Consider the following 21,211-nt stretch of genomic DNA (forward strand, 5'->3'; position numbering starts at 1 on the left):
GGCCCCATCAGCACTGGTTCTCCACTTGTAAGGTAACTCCCGTCTCTTCATGTGTCAGTATATTTATGCCTGCATCTGTAATTTTCACTCCATGCATCCGAAGAAGTGGGTTTTTTACCCATGAAAGCTTATGCCCAAATAAATCCGTTAGTCTTTAAGGTGCCACCAGCCTCCTATCCACTAGGTCAGCAACCCTGTCAAAGAAGGAAATTAGATTAATATGGCATGATTAGTTCTTAACAAGTTCCTGTTGGCTATTACTTATAACCCTATTATCCGTTAGGCACTTACCAAGTGATTGTTTAACAATTTGTTCCAGCATCTTTCCAGGTATCGAAATTGGGCTGGCTGGTCTATAATTCCCCAGGTCCTCTGTCCCCTTTTTAAAGACAGATATTATGTTTGTCCTTCTCCAGTCCCCTGGGGTCCCACCCATCCTTCAGAAGTTCTCAAAGAGAATCGCTAACGGTTCCAAGATTGCTTCTGCTAGTTCCCCAAGTACCCTGAGGATTAATTTTATCAGGCCAACTTGAATACATATAACTACTCTAAATATTCTTGCATCCTTACCCAAAAGTAGAATTTCTTTAGTGCCTGGCATTTTAACAGGTCAATCAGCTTGTTTAGATGAATTTATAAATATATAAATGCCGCTCACGAGAAGTCAGTCTCCTTTATAAATCTGTAATATTTATCTTCTCTCTGTACCATTCAGGCCTCAATTTTATGGGGCACTTATGGATATGCTAACTTCACTGTGACTAATCACACGCTTAAAGTTAAGCACATACACAAACATTTGCAGGATCAGGACTTTAAAAGATTGCAAGTTCTTAGAGTAAAAGTTTGGGTGCATTAGAGCAATTGTTTAATAACGACATTAGTAACAACTACAGTTTGCAAGGGTAATTCAAAATAGGTTTTATCATCTATGGATTTGAAAGTCTGCTGGGTCACATGATTTCAAACTGGTATGACTCACCCCTCTTAATTTATTTTTTTTCTTCATTAGAAACTATTTTCACTGCAATATTTCTCACTATCTGAAACATTTTAAGAGTATTTGTTTCCTTTCTTGAAAGTATTGCTTTGCATTTAAGCTGATTACATGGAAGTCCCCATTCGACTCTGAGATATACGAATCTTAAGTATCTTCAAAAATTATTGTGTTTAAGTGTACACATTGTAATTCAACTTTTAGTACCATGAGGGTGTAGTAATACCATTGTTTGCAAACATAAAGGGGTGTGACCTTACATTCCTCAAACACTTACATTCCTTTGTATACAATGAAACAGGAAAAACAGGTAGCTATAGATTCCAAAGGGTCCATGCACTGTATTATAAAACAATGTGTTTTGTTTCACTGACCCACTCATGAACTATATGTCCTGATGTTCACATCAGTTTGTACAACAATAGAGACTATTAGCAATAACAGCTTTGAACTCTGAACTCCTTTTCCATGGTTAATATTTGTGCAGATTTAGAAAATGACTAATCTTTCAGAAATTGCTATGAAATGCGCTTATAACAAATGTATACATAATACCTTTCTGGTAGTTTCCAGAGATGTACAAACCTCTACACCGCTACAGGCCCATATACCCAGTTCATACGGTAACTGTTACCAAAACCAGTGAATCTACCAAAAAAAGTTAGTTGCACTCAGAAGAGCTGCTTGCAGAGGGGAAAGAATGGAGTCTTAAAAGTTGCATGAGCAGCATTATCTTGCAGTTGTGAGCATTCAGTTTCACCTGATATCTATACTGGAGGGCTTTTTCCTTAACATCTTGCTTTCTTATTTTGTTTGGAGGTGTGCAAACCATCTGTGATTGCAGAACTGCCAGCCCCAAATGTTTATATATACATACACACACACACACACACACACGTCAGGCCCCTCAGAAAATCAGGGGTTAACTTAAAAAGTTTTTGGATATAAAAGTACATTTGGAGTTTATTTGCCTGCTGGGTTTTGAAACTTCAGGGTTCACATTTTCAAGCTGATCTATACAACCATGAAGCCTGGAATTTACTAATAAAAAAACAAAAAACAAACAAACCAAAAACACTTGAAGCGGAGATTCTGGTGAATTCATGTGACTCCAGGGATTTAACAAACAAAAACAAATACCACAAGAGCTGGTTTATGTGATAAAGTAATTCCCATACTAATTTTAATCCATGCAGATTTTAGTTGTCTCACTTTTGACTTCTATCTTTTTGTCTTGCTTTCTCATTTTTATGATAAGGACCAAGTAAACCTGAGTGGTCTAATTCCTTTGTCCCAGCTGAAAGAGGAAAAATATATATATAAACAGACCAAAGAGCCTAACATTTAAAAAAATAAGGGTATGATTTTGAGTAGATAAATTCTGGACATATTAATCTAATCTGTGTCCGTTTCTGTAATACCTATGATGAATCTGTAAAAATGCCACAGACATTTGTTGAATAAATCCTTAACATAGAAAAAAAGAATATTCAGAAAGAATTCAGTGATTTCAGATTGTTGAATTAAGAAAACTTTGTTCTATGCATAGGTACCCATAAGGACATGTCAACATTTCAGCACCAACAGCCTTTATTCAAGACTCATGCTCTCAACAAACCTGTCTCTTTAGTGCCCCTGTATCTTATACTTCATGCATACTACAGGAGCTGAATTCAGGAAAGCTATACTACTGTAATGAAAACTTTGAAGTCTATTCAGAGACCTGGTTGTCAACTTTAATTCTAATTTATGCCATGCTGACAGTGAGTATGTTCACCTTTCATTCCGCCTCCTCCTCTTCTGATTTACTTATTTCAGCTTGCAAACATGTTAAGTATTTGAGCTCTCCTACAGATAAGCAGTAGGAATGTGTTCTTTACAATGATCTTACCTAATGTACTGCGGTGTGAAGCACTATGTATTTAGGTTTCACAGTAACAGCCGTGTTAGTCTGTATTCGCAAAAAGAAAAGGAGTACTTGTGGCACCTTAGAGACTAACCAATTTATTTGAGCATGAGCTTTCGTGAGCTACAGCTCACTTCATCGGATGCATACTGTGGAAAGTACAGAAGATCTTTTTATACACACAAACCATGAAAAAATGGGTGTTTACCACTACAAAAGGTTTTCTCTCCTCCCACTCCACTCTCCTGCTGGTAATAGCTTATCTAAAGTGATCACTCTCCTTACAATGTGTACGATAATCAAGTTGGGCCATTTCCAGCACAAATCCAGGTTTTCTCCCCACCCCACTCCCACAAACCCACTCTCCTGTTGGTAATAGCAAAAAGAAAAGGAGTACTTGTGGCACCTTAGAGACTAACCAATTTATTTGAGCATAAGCTTTCGTGAGCTACAGCTCACTTCATGCATGTAGCCATTTCCAGCACAAATCCAGGTTTTTTGTTTTTTTTTTTTTCCCCACACACACAAACCCACTCTCCTGTTGGTAACAGCTTATCTAAAGTGATCACTCTCCTTACAATGTGCATGATAATCAAGGTGGGCCATTTCCAGCACAAATCCAGGGTTTAACAAGAACATCTGGGGGGGGGGGGTAGGAAAAAACAAGGGGAAATAGGCTACCTTGCATAATGACTTAGCCACTCCCAGTCTCTATTTAAGCCTAACTTAATTGTATCCAATTTGCAAATGAATTCCAATTCAAGTCTCTCGCTGGAGTCTGGTTTGAAGTTTTCCTGTTGCAATATTGCAACTTTCATGTCTGTAATCGCGTGACCAGAGAGATTGAAGTGTTCTCTGACTGGTTTTTGAATGTTATAATTCTTGACATCTGATTTGTGTCCATTTATTCTTTTACATAGAGACTGTCCAGTTTGACCAATGTACATGGCAGAGGGGCATTGCTGACATGGCATATATCACATTGGTGGATGTGCAGGTGAACGAGCCTCTGATAGTGTGGCTGATGTTATTAGGCCCTGTTATTATTCCCCTGAATAGATGTGGGTACAGTTGGCAACGGGCTTTGTTGCAATGATGGGTTCCTGGGTTAGTGGTTCTGTTGTGTGGTATGTGGTTGCTGGTGAGTATTTGCTTCAGGTTGGGGGACTGTCTGTAGGCAAGGACTGGCCTGTCTCCCAAGATTTGTGAAAGTGTTGGGTCATCCTTCAGGACAGGTTGTAGATCCTTAATAATGCGTTGGAGGGGTTTTAGTTGGGGGCTGAAGGTGACAGCTAGTGGCGTTCTGTTATTTTCTTTGTTAGGCCTGTCCTCTAGTAGGAGACTTCTGGGAACTCTTCTGGCTCTATCAATCTGTTTCTTCACTTCCGCAGGTGGGTATTGTAGTTGTAAGAAAGCTTGATAGAGATCTTGTAGGTATTTGTCTCTGTCTGAGGGGTTGGAGCAAATGCGGTTGTATCGCAGAGCTTGGCTGTAGACGATGGATCGTGTGGTGTGGTCAGGGTGAAAGTTGGAGGCATGTAGGTAGGAATAGCGGTCAGTAGGTTTCCGGTATAGAGTGGTGTTTATGTGACCATTGTTTATTAGCACTGTAGTATCCAGGAAGTGGATCTCTTGTGTGGACTGGACCAGGCTGAGGTTGATGGTGGGATGGAAATTGTTGAAATCATGGTGGAATTCCTCAAGGGCTTCTTTTCCATGGGTCCAGATGATGAAGATGTCATCAATATAGTGCAAGTAGAGTAGGGGCTTTAGGGGACGAGAGCTGAGGAAGCGTTGTTCTAAGTCAGCCATAAAAATGTTGGCATACTGTGGGGCCATGCGGGTACCCATAGCAGTGCCGCTGATTTGAAGGTATACGTTGTCCCCAAATGTGAAATAGTTATGGGTAAGGACAAAGTCAAAGTTCAGCCACCAGGGTAGCCGTGACATTATCGGGGATAGTGTTCCTGACGGCTTGTAGTCCATCTTTGTGTGGAATGTTGGTGTAGAGGGCTTCTACATCCATAGTGGCCGGGATGGTGTCATCAGGAAGATCACCGACGGATTGTAGTTTCCTGAGGAAGTCAGTGGTGTCTCAAAGGTAACTGGGAGTGCTGGTAGCATAGGGCCTGAGGAGGGAGTCTACATAGCCAGACAATCCTGCTGTCAGGGTGCCAATGCCAATGTATTTACTGAGTGCTAATGTTTGAAATCTCAGAGAGCTAAAGCTCCATCAAAGTGGAGAAATATATCCAGTTCAATGTGCATTACACACTGGCTGCTGCAAACTTTCTTAAGCTATCAGCATTCAGCACATATACAAATCTCACAAAAACAAGACCTCAAGCCTGTACTGGTTCCTAACTAAAGGAAGAAACAGTTTCATATCAGTGGGATGCTTTGGTAGGTGGGGAAACAAAATTTGTTTATTGCACAACTGATGTTCAAAGGCAATCCAAACGTTAAAAGTGTATCATATGAATCAATTTCTAATAATAATTAGAGACAGGCTATTTCAGTGAGAAGGAAGAGGGAATTCGGGTGTTACATTAGGACAAGTGCAAAATTATTTTCCTGATGTAAAACACTTCTAAAGAGAAGCCCTGGTCGGTTTCTGACAAAAGTTAATGTGGCATGACATAGCATGGCCTAGTAGCACATGTCAGTAAGTGCACAGAGAGGGTCTATCCTGCTCCCAAAGTCATGGCAAAGCTCCCCTCACCTCCAGTTGGCACAGTATAGGATCCTCAGATAGTTCCATGCAGATTACTTAGCCTCAAATTTCCCCTTAAAGGGCCCAATCCTGCAAGGTGCTGGCATCCTCAGCTCCCCACTGACTTGTGAGGTATGGCGCACCGGGCAGGATCAGGCTCAAATTACATGCGTTTCTAAAAGGATTTAAAGGAATAGGTTCCACCACTATGCCCCACGCTACTGTGAAAAGGGGAGGTGGGGGAAGAGAGTGGCAATAACGGGCGAGTCCCTGGCCATGCGACTTCGTTCAAGAAGTCATAATGAGACAAAGAACATTGCTTAGGCCCAGGGTCCTCGCACCAACAATCCCTGACTCTGGTGACTCCTCCTTGCCATTTGTCTCCCTTCCCACCAAGTGGATCTATCGGGATCCACAGTGGGTTTAGAGAGTAAATCCTCTGGCTTCTTTTACTGGAGGAGGTCAAATCTCACTGGAGGAAATTATGAGGAAACTCCGCAAGTTTCAGTCTGCTGCATTTCCACTCCCTTGTCTCTGCACAAGCCATGCAGGGAAAAAATGTAGCTTTAACTTCAAAGACAGCCAGACTAATATGTTTCCAGTTTAGGTAAGAAGGAAGACTGGACCTCCAGAAAAGAAAACAGCTGAAAAACATTAAAGTTGTATGTTTCAATGGATTGTGTGAAATGTGGACATTAATTCTGGATACTTGTGGGGAATGGAATCCAATTAGAAGAACAATAACAAACACTAAGCATAAAATGAAGAGGTTACACCAGCGCAGGGCTATATATGTAGATTTATGACATGTTCCCTGCATGATCTACAGGGGCCAATGGGCCACCTGCAACATTATTAAAGTGCTAGAAGAACTGGTGATGTGGAGAAACACTATGGGCAGGTCTACACTTAAAGTGGTGCAGTGGCAGAGCTGCACCCATGCAACTGTAGCACTTCAGTGAAGATGCTCCTACGCCAACAGGAAACTCTCCCCCATTGGCGCAGTTAATCCACCTCCACAAAAGAGGCAGCAGCTACGCCGACAGGAGAAGCCCTGTCATTTTCCTGTAGTACTTTCTACATGGGGCAGCGTTAGGTCAGTATAACGGATTTTTCACACCCCTGAGTGATGCAGTTATACTCATGTAAGTTTGTAGTGTAGACCTGGCCTATGATGCTAACTGATAACAACAACAGTCTAGAGACCAGGACGTTAGAGACTTGGAAATGGCAGAAGAAATGCAGGCTCAGTTTTTCCACTTTGAGGCTTTATGTCTCAAATGTAGGTAACAAATTATTCAGTGAATGGAGTGCCCCTAAGGAATCCTAAATGAATCACTGGTGGAAGAGAATGGTTCAAAGCTACACACTTGCTATTCTGTGGCCATAATTTTCTGGGATGGTCTGTTTGAACATTGTGTGACCCCAGGATACAGGTATTTGAAGGCAAACTTTTAAGTGCAACATAAATTAGCTTACATTATAAGATGTGCTGCCACACAAGAAGATCTTACCAGGGGATTTTAATCAAGCTGTAAGAAAGTTGAGAAAATAAACGTAAGTATTAGTAAAGATCTGTGTCAACTTGGACTCACTAAGCTGCGGTGTCTAGAATCATCACATGGGAATGGAAAAGGCATCAAACCCAGCAGGCTGTATATTAGCATCAACCCAGATCTCGTATTCAGAAAAGCTGCTGAGTAAATCTGAGTTTTTATTACACACATCACAATGGCATATAGACACCGAATATAAGCAAGAATAGCATCAATTCTGCCTCACAGAAGAGCACAAGAGCTGCAGAGAGGCAAAGTATTATTGGATACATTAAAAAAAAAAAGCTGATTACCTTTTTTGAGATGGGTGGCCCTGAATGGTACCTGTTATAGGTACATAGCCAGGACAACTGATGGGTTGTGTAGGTTTTCAATAGACAGCTGGTGTTTGGCTATCTTCAGTCTTTGCAAATATTTAAAAACAAATAGGGCATGCTCAGATACAGGAAAAATCCTTTTCATCAGCTGCTGTTGCTGTGAATAGCTCAGTCAATATGTTTGTAAGCACTTCTGATCCTGTTTGCCGATTCCTGTAATGCTCACCCTGAAGAATCAAAGATTTTTTAAAAATGTAATTGCAACTGATTGGCATATGCCTGCTAGAAAGGCAGTTACTGATTGCTGTAGTTCTCACTCCACCACAGTTAAAAAGATGAACTAAGATTACTTGTCAAAATGAATGAAGGAGAAACCCAAACAAATACCCCTCAGCCATTCATTCTGGGGCAGACATTAAATGTCTGAAACGTGACGAAATAATCAGATACTTTTGGAAGCTGATAGATACCAAGCAAAGATAAAGGCCCATTCAGCCAATAAACTCCTGAAGCCAAGGTGGCCATAATGGTGGTAAGCAGCTTAAGAGTTCCTGAAAGCCCAACAAAAAGGGGTTCACTCATCAACTGCTGATCTTTAGATTTGCTTCTGACAGATACCAATGCAACCCTCAGGCTTCCAATATAAGAAACAGGAAGGAGCAATGCCAGACCAGTACCCCACTTTCTGCAATCACAGAAAGCTGGGCATGTGGGATACAACTCTGTGTTCCTTGCTTTAAGTGAAGGTGTGGCTAAAATGAGGGCTGACTAAAAGTGCAGTCTTCTTTCTTGGCAGACTTATTCCCTCTGTACAGTCCAGGTCATATCTACTGACTTCACTGGCCAGAATAAGGTTTTACTACTCTTTTCCCTGTTTAGCCTTGCAAAGCCTGTATAGGGATGAGAGAGGAGGCTGCATTCTGTTCTTACTCACCCATCATCCACCTAAGTGTTAGCTAAGTTCCAGTTGCAGAACGTTTGCTTCTGGGGATTACGCACAAACCAGAAAAAAGAAAACTAAGCAGTTTGATTTCCAGATTCTGGAGTGAATTGGGGATGCTGGCATTTAGAACAAAAAAAATGTTCTTACTTGTGAATTGATCTAACAAGGAGTCACTGAGGGCAAAATTCAACCCCATGCAGAGAATAATACAAGCCTTGCACTACTTAAGTCTCACTTAAGTGTTGAAAACATGGCTTACGAGGTGCACAGGCCTTGTACTACCTCACAGCAAAGGGGTGAACCTTACTTTATGATTCAAATACAGAACCCCATGATATAGCAGTGTTACACAGAAACCCTTCAGAATGCCATACTGATGGGGTGGCATCTTATACCCTGTTGCGGTGGCATCAATGACTGCACAAGATACAAGACAATGGAGAGATTCAGACCCTTAAATCTCCTCAATTACCCTTAAGCATGTTGCGCACAGAAGTCCCTTACATTGTACAGTTCCTGAGCAATACGTTTCAGTTGTCAAGCCCCTTAGTCTTTGGTGAAAACACAGGTGCACAGACAATTCCCTGCATACACTCTTAATTATTTGAAAAACAAAACACTAGAAAGGTGCAGCAATTGGCACCATATGGGTGTTGTCTGACCATTTCAAATGCAAGCAAAAGGACAATCTATTTAGTAAATGTACAGAGCTATCACAGAATGATCTTTTCTTTCCGCCTACTTATCTAGGGCTTTATGTTAACCCCCTCAGCATGGTGTCTGAGTGCTTTGCAGAGGTGTCATAATTAGAATTGGCCAATAATGTGATTTTCCTCCCTAGTTCACCCAAGGCAAAATGAAAATGTGTTTTTAGAGAACTCTAAGTTTTATAGTTGAAAACAACCTTGTAAGTCATCTGTTCCCCCACAGGCTCTGCTGCACTCTCTATGCAGAGGATCATACTAAATCATAGAATCATAGAACCAGAAGGGACATTGAGAGGTCACCTAGTCCGCTCCCCTGCACTCATGGCTGGACTAATTATCTAGACCATCCCTGACAGGTGTTTATCTAACCTGCTCTTAAAAATCTCCAGTGATGGAGATCCCACAACCACCCTACGCAATTTATTCCAGTGCTTAACCACCCTGACAGGAAGATTTTCCTAAAGTCCAAACTAAACCGCCCTTGCTGCAATTTAAGCCCATTGCTTCTTGTCCTGTGCTCAGAGGTTAAGAAAAACAATTTTTCTTCCTCCTCCTTATAACAACCTTTTACATACTTGAAAAAATATGTCCCCTCAGTCTTCTCTTTTGCAGACTAAAACCCAATTTTTTCAATCTTCCCTCATAGGTCATGTTTTCTAGACCTTTCATCATTTTTGTTGCTCTTCTCTGGACTTTCTCCAATTTGTCCACATCTTTCCTGAAATGTGGTGGCCAGAACTGGACACAATACTCCAGTTGAGGCCTAATCAGCGCGGAGCAGAGCAGAAGAATTACTTTTTGTGTCTTGCTTACAACACTCCTGTTAATACATCCCAGAAGGACGTTCACTTTTTTTTGCAACAGCGTTACACTGTTGATTCATATTTAGCTTATGGTTCACTATGATCCCCCGATCCCTTTTTGCAGTACTCCTTCCTAGGCAGTCATTTCCCATTTTTGTACGTGTGCAACTGATTGTTCCTTCCTAAATGGAGTACTTTGCATTTGTCTGTATTGAATTTCATCCTATTTACTTCAGACCATTTCTCCAGTTTGTCCAGATCATTTTGAATTTTAATCCTATCCTCCAAAGCACTTGCAACCCCTCCCAGCTTGGTATCATCCACAAAATTTATAACTTTTTCACGTTTACTCTCTATGCCATTATCTAAATCATTGATGAAGATATTGAATAGAACTGGACCCAGAACAGATCCCTGCGGGACCCCACTCATTATGCACTTCCAGCATGACTCTGAACCACTGATGATTACTCTCTGGGAATGGTTTTCCAACCAGTTTTGCACCTACCTTATAGTAGCTCCGTCTAGGTTGGATTTCCCTAGTTTATTTATGAGAAGGTCATGTGGGACAGTATCAAAAGGTTTACTAAAATCAAGATATACCATGTCTACCGCTTCCCCCCATCCACAAGTCTTGTTACCCTGTCAAAGAAAGCTATCAGGTTGGTTTGACGCTATTTGTTTTGACAAATCCATGCTGACTTACTTATCACCTTATTATCTTCTAGATGTTTGCAAACTGATTGCTTAATTATTTGCTCCATTATCTTTCCAGGTCCAGAAGTTAAGATGACTGGTCTGTAATTCCCCAGGTTGTCCTTATTTCCCTTTTTATAGATGAGCACTATATTTGTCCTTTTCCAGTCTTCTGGAATCTCTCCATGACTTCTCAAAGATAATCTCTAATGGCTCAGATATCTCCGCAATCAGCTCCTTGAGTATTCTGGGATGTATTTCATCAGGCCCTGGTGACTTGAAGACATCTGATTTATCCAAGTAATTTGTAACTTGTTCTTTCCCTATTGTAACCTCTTCTGGTCCTACCTCATTTTCAGTGGCATTCACTACGTTAGATGTCCAATCACCACCAACCTTCTTGGTGAAAACTGAAACAAAGAAGTCATTAAGGACCTCTGCCATTTCCGCATTTTCTGTTATTTTCCCCCTCTCATTGAGTAATGGGCCTACCCTATCCTTGGTCTTCCTCTTGCTTCTAATGTATTTGTACAATGTTTTCTTGTTACCCTTTATGTCTCTAGCTAGTTTTATCTCATTTTGTGCCTTGGCCTTTCAAATTTTGTCCCTACAAACTTGTGTTATTTGTTTATATTCATCTTTTGTAATTTGACCTAGTTTCCACTTTTTGTAGGACTCTTTTTTGAATTTCATATAATTGAAGATCTCCTGGTTAAGCCAGGCTGGTCTCTTGCCATACTTCCTATCTTTCCTACGCAGTGGAATAGTTTCCTCTTGTGCCCTTAATAATGTCGCTTTGAAAAACTGTCACCTGTCTTCTGTTGTTTTTCCCCTTAGACTGGATTCCCATGGAATCTTATGTACCAACTTCCTGAGTTTGCTAAAGTCAGCCTTCTTGAAATCCATTGTCTTTATTTTGCTGTTCTCCCTCCTACCATTCCTTAGAATCATGAACTCTATACTTTCATGATAACTTTCACCCAAGCTGCCTTTCACTTTTAAATTCTCAACCAGTTCCTCCCTATTTGTCAAAATCAAATCTAGATGTAAATGTAAATATTCATGAATACTTTCTCTAGCCTGCTTCTGAATATTTACAGTCAGGATATAGGCGCTTCCAAGGCTGCCTTCAGGAGACTAGTCCATGTTCTAACTCTTTATGAAAACTTTCCTAATCTCAGCTTATTAATTTCCCTTTAAGGAATTTCTTCTCATTATTCATCATTCTCCTTGCCTTCACCATCCTGAACAGGAGGACTGGTTGGTCCATCAACACCTACTAGCCAAGATGGGCAGGGATTCAACCTTGTTCTGGGTGTCCCTAAACCTGGCTGCCAGAAGCTGGGACTTGATGACAGGGGAAGGATCACTTGATAAATTGCCCTGTTCTGTTCATTCCCCCTGAAGCATCTGGCACCAGCCACTGTCAGAAGACAGGATACTAGCTAGTTGGACCATTGGTCTGACCCATTTTGGCCATTCTTACAGGTGTTTGCCTTTCTCAACCCTGATACCTTTCAGAAATCTATAAGGCTTTCATCATGTCACTTCTTCCTATCCTCTTTTCCCATCAATACACATGCAGTTCTCTTCTTCTATCTGCATATGTCAAGCCGCTGTGAGGATGTATTTCTTGTATTGTATCCATCAGCTGCAAAGAGGCTGTGTCAGCAATAGCAAGTAGGACAAGCTAGTGCACAGCACAGGAGAGCTCTACTGCTTCATATATTGCAGGTCTCAGTACTCTAAAGCAGTGATGGGCCATGTTGCAAAGTTTGCATGCAGATCCAGATGTTCCTATAGTTTGAGGGTTGTTTGGATGTGGGCTCATGGTACAGGCCCCATCTTTACCTCTGACAGCTGTTGCCTCAACCTTCTGCATTGTTCAGGCAACTGCAAGCTCAAAAAGCACCCTCTGATATCTGTAATGAAATCCAATGGTTTTGCATTTTCAGATATTTGACAGACTTTGAACGGAGAATTTAAAATCCTTATTATGTATATCAGGTTACAATACAACATGATGGTTTCTGGAGTAAGAGTTAATTCAGGAGTGGAAGCTGAACATCCATCAATTCTGTGCATTTCATATATTAGCAGAACAGATGCTGAAGAACCATAACTGTTTTCCATTAAAACAAACAATCTATATTTCTGAGGTTTTGGAGTTTATCCACTGTAAAATGGAGCTCTACTTCAGAGGGTTAGATTTTCCCAATACAGGAAACACAATAAATGCTAGAGAATTGGGATTTTTTCCCTCACTACTTTACACATTTAGGCAAAGCTTTTTATAAATTCTATATCTGACACTGTTTATATTTCTTGACATTCTCTTGAGTTTTTTTGTCTTAATTTGAAAATACTTAGGGACCAAAAGGTAAATCCAGCCCTAGAATAAAAGCAGGTAAACTTCCATTAAGTTAATGGAGTAGGACCTGCATATGCCAGGGATGAATTTTGCCCTATTATAACCCATTAAATTATTAATATGTAGAGAGAAAGTACTTACCTTCTCTTGGATCGAAAAATAAGAGCATGAACTGCACTTTGGCTGGGATATGACTTTTACTATACTGTGCTCTACCAGGTGGGTGATTATTAGTTGAGAAATTGTGAGTAAAAGCTATGAATAGAGGTTATACGGTAGCAGAAAGAGACTAAATGCATCCGATGAAGTGAGCTGTAGCTCATGAAAGCTTATGCTCAAATAAATTTGTTAGTTTCTCAGGTGCCACAAGTACTCCTTTTCTTTTTGCGAATACAGACTAACTTCGGCTGCTACTCTGAAACCTATCAGAAAGAGATTATTGTTTTCATGGTACAGTTAGGTTGGGGTTGCACTCAACACTCTTAGAAGCCCTTCTTTTATCAAGCAAGCAAATAAAAAGAGTGCTGATGTTCCTATTACAAATACTGCCTCTAAAAGCAGTCCTGCAACCACTTAAATTACTTGAAACAAGACTGAGGCAAGCCGTAACTCTTGGCCTGGATGAAGAATGGGTTCGTTAATACAATGTTAATTTCAGTGGTCTCAGAGTTTATCATATTTTTCTTTGTCTGTTAAAAAAATACAAGGAAACTATTGAACTTGAAACTATTGAAAATGGGGAAGTGATGGCCAGCCCTCTGTGGAGATAGAGATGGTTAGGGACTATTTAGAAAAGCTGGACGTGCACAAGTCCATGGGGCCGGACGAGTTGCATCCGAGAGTGCTGAAGGAATTGGCGGCTGTGATTGCAGAGCCATTGGCCATTATCTTTGAAAACTCGTGGCGAACCGGGGAAGTCCCGGATGACTGAAAAAAGGCTAATGTAGTGCCAATCTTTAAAAAAGGGAAGAAGGAGGATCCTGGGAACTACAGGCCAGTCAACCTCACCTCAGTCCCTGGAAAAATCATGGAGCAGGTCCTCAAAGAATCAATCTTGAAGTACTTGCATGAGAGGAAAGTGATCAGGAACAGCCAGCATGGATTCACCAAGGGAAGGTCATGCCTGACTAATCTAATCGCCTTTTATCATGAGATTACTGGTTCTGTGGATGAAGGGAAAGCAGTGGATGTATTGTTTCTTGACTTTAGCAAAGCTTTTGACACGGTCTCCCACAGTATTCTTGTCAGCAAGTTAAGGAAGTATGGGCTGGATGAATGCACTATAAGGTGGGTAGAAAGCTGGCTAGATTGTCGGGCTCAACGGGTAGTGATCAATGGCTCCATGTCTAGTTGGCAGCCGGTGTCAAGTGGAGTGCCCCAGGGGTCGGACCTGGGGCCGGTTTTGTTCAATATCTTCATAAATGATCTGGAGGATGGTGTGGATTGCACTCTCAGCAAATTTGCGGACGATACTAAACTGGGAGGAGTAGTAGATACGCTGGAGGGGAGGGATAGGATACAGAAGGACCTAGACAAATTGGAGGATTGGGCCAAAAGAAATCTGATGAGGTTCAATAAGGATAAGTGCAGGGTCCTGCACTTAGGACGGAAGAATCCAATGCACCGCTACAGACTAGGGACCGAATGGCTAGGCAGCAGTTCTGCGGAAAAGGACCTAGGGGTGACAGTGGACGAGAAGCTGGATATGAGTCAGCAGTGTGCCCTTGTTGCCAAGAAGGCCAATGGCATTTTGGGATGTATAAGTAGGGGCATAGCGAGCAGATCGAGGGACGTGATCGTCCCCCTCTATTCGACATTGGTGAGGCCTCATCTGGAGTACTGTGTCCAGTTTTGGGCCCCACACTACAAGAAGGATGTGGATAAATTGGAGAGAGTCCAGCGAAGGGCAACAAAAATGATTAGGGGTCTAGAACACATGACTTATGAGGAGAGGCTGAGGGAGCTGGGATTGTTTAGCCTGCAGAAGAGAAGAATGAGGGGGGATTTGATAGCTGCTTTCAACTACCTGAAAGGGGGTTCCAAAGAGGATGGCTCTAGACTGTTCTCAATGGTAGCAGATGACAGAACGAGGAGTAATGGTCTCAAGTTGCAGTGGGGGAGGTTTAGATTGGATATTAGGAAAAACTTTTTCACTAAGAGGGTGGTGAAACACTGGAATGCGTTGCCTAGGGAGGTGGTGGAATCTCCTTCCTTGGAAGTTTTTAAGGTCAGGCTTGACAAAGCCCTGGCTGGGATGATTTAACTGGGAATTGGTCCTGCTTCGAGCAGGGGGTTGGACTAGATGACCTTCAGGGGTCCCTTCCAACCCTGATATTCTATGATTCTATGAACTTAAGTTTAGTTTAGTTCCTGATCATCATTTACTGAAATCCCCTGCTCTAACCTTTCTCCAGCATCAGCCTATTTCTCTACAGCATGCTCGAGAAGCAGGGTTTGCATTTTTAAGCAGTTTAGCAGTAAGTGGTTTTACATCATTAATGGGATCTGAGCAATCTTCATGAAACCTGACAAGTTTACCAGTTTTATTCACATGGATTGGGGTGGATCAAATACCCCCATAGTATATCCAGTTTCCTCCCAATAACTGTAATCCACTGTTCCATTCTCCTAAAGAGCCAGCCTGTCCCATTCCCACCACGCTACTGTGTTTTCCCAATCATTCCACTACTCCGAACTGGACATCAGTTAAAGAAGCAGTGAAGTGCCTGGAGAAATGTAATAAATTAGCATTTAGAGGAGCAGACTAAGATCACAGAGCAGAGCTACAAAAGACATATTTATGTATAGAATTAAACTTCCTTACAGAATACCGAAAGAAAAGTCTGTTCTCCAAGACCAGATGCCCACTCCGATAATTACTGCCTACCTCTCTTGCAGGCTTTGGTCCTTTAGGTAATTACAGGACTATCACACTCAGTCTCTAAAGAGAGAAACAATTTTCCATCACGACTGACCAGAGATGGATTTTAACCAGTTGCACAGAGCTGAGCAACTCTGTGTCCAATCCCCTCCGATTGTACAATTGGAACTGGAAGAGGAGAATGTCAATGGAGGAAAAGATTTGAGCTATAATTATAATTTGCCAATTGATTTTATTTATTTCTAGAGATCAGTTTCTTGTCCTGAGAGGACGAATAAACCAAAACAAGTCCAGTAAATTAAGTGAAACTAATGAATAGGGAAAAAAGTGAATTATTGCATTTTATTAGGAGAGGGAATTTGCTTTTGACAAACATAAGTACTGTTTAACTTATTCTACTTTGTAATACTGGACAAGTGTTAAGTTGTCCCCTCTACTGTGATTAACAGTATAGTATTTTTACCATATTTAGACCTGTCTAGCACTTGTCAGTAAGAGTAGACTATTTTTTTAAAGATTTGTTATTTAAAGAGTTATATTTATACAACTTTAAAACAAAATAACATATCTTAATACAAAGAATACGCAAGAAATAATCTTTACCAATTAGGAACTTTTGAAGGAAACGGATTTGATAGTTCTTTTTAAATTATTCTGTAGAAATGTGTGTGCAGTTAAAACACAGGAGCCAAAACAAGCTGTTCTTCTGGAACGTGTTTTCTGGGAAAGAAATAAACTCAGTTGTGGAACAGTATCAGAGGAGAAGGTTGTTCCAATAGTTTTTGCATCACTACCCAAAGTACTGCTGTAGGTCTAAAATGAGGAGCTTTTAGAATCTGGAAAAAAAATTGGCAAACTAGAGAAACAGGAAATTTGGGAAGATAGGAAGGATTGCAAGTTAGACTAAAAGTGTTTAGGGGCAAGAACCTCTATGGCTGTACAATACATGGTACAGCCAGAACCTGAGCTCAGTTGGGGTCTTTCGGTGCTACTATAATATAAATAATAAATAGTTTGAGTAGATGCCTTTCCTAACTTGATTTGAAACATGTTCAAAAAACTGGATAGAGTCCAAACTCTTTCCCTTCCTGGGGATTGGCTTTACTAATAAAGAAATTAACATTACATTCATCATGGTCTTCTCTTGCAGGCTTGGCTGTTTCTAGGGTCCCTCCTTCCTTCTTGCACAGCCCAAGTACGCTAGATCGTCTCTCCCTCCAGCTTGCTAGTATCTCCTCCTTTATATCTGAAAGAAGTTACAAGTGAGCCTTAGTGAGTCAGGAGAATGCACTTAACCCTTTCCCAGCAGAGTCACCCCTGCTAACAGGGTGGGATATTTCAGGCTAACATTGTCAGTAAAATCCAGATATACACAACACAGCAAGTAATATGAACACAAAATAAATGATAAAACTTTTTAAAGAAAGCTTTCCACAGCCATAATTATAGCTCATATTGAAATAAGCTGCTTGCACTGTCATCTTAAATTAGTTTGCATTTTAGTACAAGAAGCTATATAATGAACACAGATGGAATTGACTTCACCTTAAGGCAGGAACATCTAGATAATGTTATCATAGCTTAAGACTTGTTGAGAAATTTGCTTAAGAGAAAAAAAGCTTTGTAGGAAGATTTAGTTTGTTCTGTCTTGCTTCTCAACAAGTCATCAGAAAGCAAAAGGAGTACAAGAATTAGGGCACCAATTCACTTTCCAAAATTACCTCTCTGAAAGTGCAGGCTCTTGCCTATTAATGATGCTGCTCTAAATTAACCCCAGGAGTTGGGTGGTTGTTCCACTCAGAATGATTAAACTGTATCTCAACAAGCTAGTCACATGTTGCTCTATCACCTAACCTCAGCAATAGTGCCGAGATATTGAAAGGCAACAACAAAATGAGTCATTTTCTAATCCCTTGCTCGACTTTACAAGCGATTTGCACCCAATGAGCCTTTTAAAAAAGGGACCAATTTGTGACACGAGTTAACTGTAAAAGAACAGTAGAAACACAGTTGCTCCAGCATTGCTAAGTCAAAGATGCCACTTTCATAGCTACTAAGGAGGCTGGTTCTTATAAAGTACGTTCTAGGCAACGGTGTATTGTACCATGCTGGATTTCACTGTAAGCTCTAGAAAAGTGCATTTTCTACCAGGGCAACCTCTGAAAGTGGTAGTACATTTAAAGATTGTTCTAACACAGTTTAACCATATTTCTGGGAGTGCTAAAACACCATTCTCTAATATGTTTAAGCTTGTCCACAGAGGCAAATGCTGTAGAAGCCATGTGACTTAAAATATGGTCAAAATGTGTTGAAGTAATTCATATTTGTGATGTAGATGAGGGACCTTTCTCCAGGGAGGCAAGTCAGACAGGACACTGGACTTGGACTCAGGAAGGCTGGGTTCAACTCTTTGCTCAGTGGCATGCTTCCTATGTGACCATTAGCAAATTAACATTTAATCTCTCTACATCAATTTTCCCATCTACAGAATGGGGATAATACTTCCCTACTTCAGCGGGTACATGAGTGCTAGGCTAGCATACCAATCCACTAGAACACAACATGATCACGTAGGAGGGCAGGCGTCAATGCAGTGCTCTGTTAGGAAGTGGTCTACACTACAAGGAAGTTTTAGAACCGCAATTAAACCTGTTTTTTAATACAGAGCTTCAAGCACTGCCCTCAGGAGACCTCCATAGATTCTAGCTGTTCTTATGCAGTTTAAAAAAAAAAAAGACATACTTCAGTTAAGAACAGAGGCAAGTGTGCTTAAATTATTAATGTTTACTTGCTGCAGACCACTGGATAATTAGGAAATGAAAGCTTTGCATATTTTCAAGGCTCTTACTGTGCAGCCCTAATGGCTGAGAGTCCATTTGTACCGAACAAAAATCTGAATCTTTCCATTATACCTCAATTGCTTTTCAGGCAAATATCTCCAACTACCCTTTCAATTATTTGTTTGACGGTACAAATCAGTATAGATCCGACTGGGGTGAAAGACATGGACTCAAGATCTGGACTGACTTTGTGCATCTGCCACAGACAGCCTTCATATTTTGAAGTGCTCAGATATAACAGTACCCACTGCCATAGGATAGCTTATAAACAACACAGAAGTCAATTTTCAGTGGGTTTAAGACGTTCTCTCAAATTCAGAGACTATCTGAAAATGTCAGCTGTAGCATCAAAGAACATGGTCAAAGCATCTTTTCCTAATTTTTTTTAAATCCCTTGTTTACAACAACTTTCCATAAAATGTAATCACGCTTTTCCTCTACAGCTTGTAGGGCAAAAATGTAGCTGGAAACCTATGGCAGCTCACTGACTGAGGGGAGTTTCCATTAAAAGCTGCAAAGGTAAATTAATGGAGGAGGGAAGATTTGAAATTAAGAGGTAGGAAGTCTGTGTAGATTCCACCACGTTTGGCTGAGCAATGAACCTTTTTTAGACATAGGATTTACCATAGTAATTCGGATCTGTTCGACCCACAATCCAGAAGTAGCTCTGCAGCTTATCGAGTAGGATTTTCCATTCTTAGATTTGCATCCTTTCTCCAGATAAATTGCCCCATGTACTTTTTCGTTTAAAAATAATTATGCTCATGACAAACAGACAATAGATTTTCTGGACTGTTAGAAATAAAGAAACTAATGTTTGTAAAGTAACATGTATTGTTATATGTCAAAACATTGCTTCTACCTCTGTTTTTAAGACTGCTTTGGAACAAATGAGATGTAATATGTGGTTCCACAGGTTTTCCATTGTGAAAACCATTACCGTTTAGAGCTGGTTTCTTTTGCAGTCATTAATGAATAATGACAATAATAATAATAATCTTCAAAGCTCACAATGCTAGAACCAACCTTTCCTCTGAGCTTATAATTAAGGTGTCAGAATTAATTTGTCTCAGAAAGTTGAGATTTTTTTCTGATTGATTCTAAACTCAATTTTATAGATATCAATCCTCAGCTCTTCTACATTAGCTGTACAGCTAATCTTCACCATAAAGAACAAAGCATTGGAGTGGAAACAAGGATCTGTTTGTTCTTTTGATTTATGTAGATGTCAATCTGAAAATGTCAGACCTTTAAAAAAAATCATTCTTGTTAAAAGAAAAAATCTGCAATCAACAAGGACACAAAGAACCTCCACTTTCTTAGACACGTTAAATGATTTTGTTGCAGACTAAAAGAATACGGTCATCTGGGCTTATTTTTTATAGTCATTTCCATGTTCTATATTCATTCTGAGAGTCTCTTTCTCTTAGGAATTCATGAAGAGCTATTCAGCATAGTATGTAGGGTCTATACAACTAAACTAAGACACATACAAGACAGACAAAAGTGGGTTCTGCTCCCATCTTTCCGGGGTTTAGCTGCTTGCACTTGGATCTTCATGGTTCTGACCAGACATTTTTATATTCATAATATATCTATTGAAATATTATTGGGCCAGATCCTCAGCTGGCATAAGTTGCTCCATGGCACTTAATAGTTCAATAACTAAATGAACTCTGAATCCATGAGAGATTTTAGGAAGTGGTGTAATTGCACACTTTGAGGTGGGAATATTCTTGTTTCACTTTTGCTGGGTTAGTTATTTGTTCTCAGTATAGCTGAGGGAACACGAGAATGGTAAATAGGGATTGAAAATTATGGTTCATCGTTTAATGGAGATGAAAGGGATACACAGTAAGAGAGGCAGCTTGGTTCAGCAGATATGGCTCCTGAGCCTAGTTCAGTGTCCTGTGTTTACTTCTAGCTCTGCCAGTGACCTGCACTAACACTTTGGGCAAGTCACTTCTCCTCTCTCTGCCTGTTTCCCTCACCCTCTCATCTTGAAAATGGGGATGAAGATACCTGCCTTCCTTTGCAGAGCACTTTGACGTCTGCAGATGAAAAGATCTATATAAGAATTGAGCATTGTTGTTATTCCATGTTTTATGTTCAGTGATATTCCTTGGACCATCTATGAAATTGCAAACTTTCTACTCTCCTCTTATGAGCACTTGCATTCTACTTAAAACTACTCATGTAATAGCCTTAACTTAATTGCAGCCATGAACCCTTTTCATTGTAAATACTGTGCAATCACATTCTTATGCGCCTGTACTTCTGCTAATCTCAGTCATTTGATTTCCCTGGGTGATCCTGAAAGGTTACTAGCTCTTTCTTACACATTTATTAAGGAAATGACTTTTGTTGTATAATGCTGGAAAAAACAAACTCTCTTTATACCATAAAATCCTGACTATGAATCAGACTTCACAGAAAAACTCCCATCTCTGCTCCTTTCACCATTCTGGGTCAATTGTTCAT

This window comes from Eretmochelys imbricata, chromosome 21 (assembly GCF_965152235.1).
Source record: "Eretmochelys imbricata isolate rEreImb1 chromosome 21, rEreImb1.hap1, whole genome shotgun sequence".
NCBI lineage: Eukaryota > Metazoa > Chordata > Testudines > Cheloniidae > Eretmochelys > Eretmochelys imbricata.